This window comes from Lissotriton vulgaris, chromosome 3_1 (genome assembly GCF_964263255.1).
Source record: "Lissotriton vulgaris chromosome 3_1, aLisVul1.2, whole genome shotgun sequence".
Lineage (NCBI taxonomy): Eukaryota > Metazoa > Chordata > Amphibia > Caudata > Salamandridae > Lissotriton > Lissotriton vulgaris.
Window position 1 is genome coordinate 528,236,985 of NC_141689.1, and position 2,284 is coordinate 528,239,268.

The window sequence follows — 2,284 nt, forward strand, 5'->3', positions numbered from 1 at the left end:
AGGGTCAACTCAATTATCTTGTCCTATCCAGCAAAATTCAGCAAAAACGGAGATCGTCCCTTTCGGCCTCAATAACTGTTTTTCACCACAGGACTGGTGGCCGGAAATGGTGGAAGCCCCTCCCAAGACTATTAATGCTGCTCGTAACTTGCGTATCAAGTTCGACAACACTTTGTCTTTCAATCTACAAGCCAAAGAAGTAGCAGGGGCCTGTTTTAGAACTATTAAAAGCTTCGGGGAATTCTTTGATTTTCTCCCTCTGAGCGCCAGGTGGACAGTAGCTGTAGCGCTCATTACTTCCAGACTGGACTATTGTAACAGTCTGTACGCAGGGCTAAATAAATCGGCCCTGAACAGACTGCAAATGGTCCAGCATGCAGCCGCCAGGCTTGTCCTGAAACTGCCCAAAAAGTCCTCGGCATCGCAGCACTGGATGCACTGCATTGGCTTCCGGTGCATAAGCACATCCTTTTTAAGGTACTTACCATCACCTACAGAGCCTACCACCAACAAGGCCCGCTGTACCTGAGGAAGTATTTTAAACCCTACCAGCCAAAACGAACCCTTAGGTCATCCACAACTAATCTGCTTCACGTCCCCAGATTCAGGCTAACGACCAAGGGAGGGAAATCCCTTGCAGTCATCAGGTCGAAAGCCTGGAATAACCTTCCCATGTCCCTGCGTCAAAGTACAACTGAACTCAGCTTTAGGAAAGCCTTAAAAACCTGGATCTACCCTCTGTCGGAATCAGGTTACAAAGCGTTGCTATGACCCTCTCTGTGTTTGATTTTTCACCATCACGATCTCTCAGCATATATCTGACAACTAGGAGTTGAAGCGCCAAGATACTCCTTGGAGTGGTAGCGCGCTATATAAGAACCCAATCACAATCCACAAGAGACAATTGTTGAGTTTCTACTGCTGGGTGAGAAGGGGACAAAGGAAACCCACTCAGAGTGGTTCTATTCCTGCATGGTGTACTTGTAAACTCCAAAGTTGTTCCACGGCTTGATGGTATTGTCATGTGAGCCAGACACAATTTGATGGTTATGGCCTAAGAAGGTAACACTCTAAACATTCTTTCTGTTTCCCATATAGCAGAGGGTGGTGGTACCTGCAGTAAGATCCCAAAACTTCAAGGTGTCATCCCACAAACTGCCCATCCAAGGAAATGATCACATGACTGATGAAGTGTCAGTGTCAAGGAAGAGCCCATTGAGGGATCTAATGGCTGGTCTCATCCAGGTTAAGCTTCCACATGAAGACACTTATCCCAGCTTGAATTTCAGATCATGTCCGGGAAATGGGGGGTTGCACCAATTTGCTTCACTAGTCCATTAAAGCTCTTAAGGGTACCTCAATGGATCATCTGCTCAGAAACAAGCGCCCCTTGATCTATGGGGACTGGCCCCTCTAACAGGCCACCACAAATGTGGCAATTGCAATGTTTGTGAATTCACTAGTGGTACAAGCAAATTGAGTCATAACAATGTGAGTCACCTTGCAACATTTTTTGAATGGTAAGACATCTATTGTGATTTATGCCACGATCTGTCCATGCAACCTGGTATAAGCAGGGCAAACCACGCCAAAGATTTGAGTCCGAATATGTCAACACAGAAGATGCAAGGTCGCAAATGCCTCAGTGGTGGAACGTTTTATAGAATGCAATCACTACGAGAATGACCTATGTTGGCTAGTCATCGCGTTGCTGAAACAACCGGACAGGGGTGGAGACATTTTATCCATACTTAACAAAGAAAAATGTATATGGATCCTACGGACTAATAACCTGTAAACCGGATTGACAAAAAATGAAGACTGGACTTCCCTACTATGACCAATAAGGGCTTTGTTTATGGTTGTCTCTCTTTATATAATCAAGTGGTTTAAAACCGACCCTCTTCGTTACCAAACTTGGCTCTTGAAACATTGGTGCAATTATGGTTTTGGGGGGTGGGAAAAAGGCACCACCTTACTAGGGGGGTGGTAGGGTCTGGGCGAAGGGCATTGTGATTGGTCCAATGGGTGCGGGGTTACTTAGGGCTTTGTGCAGCAGTTACTAGGGTTAGGTGCCATTTTATTGGGTACGCCCTGGTTAGCAGGGTCAGAAATAGCGTTTAATAGTGTGTCAGAATTAGCATTCATGGTGGAGTTATGGATTTCCCACATGACATTAAGCATGCGCTGCTCGTTTTACAACAAGCAGGCAGAATCGACCTGCTGTCGGAAGATGAGCTAGAGCAGACGGGCTTAGCCGCCCAGGAGCGCCTGAAGCAGCTGG

The 2,284-nt window shown here is 46.3% G+C and overlaps 1 pseudogene; it reads right to left on the reverse strand.

Annotated features, from left to right (window-relative positions):
* Positions 1-884: 884 nt before the first annotated feature.
* LOC147726740 (small ribosomal subunit protein RACK1 pseudogene) lies at positions 885-1,375 on the reverse strand (annotated as a pseudogene).
* Positions 1,376-2,284: the final 909 nt, after the last annotated feature.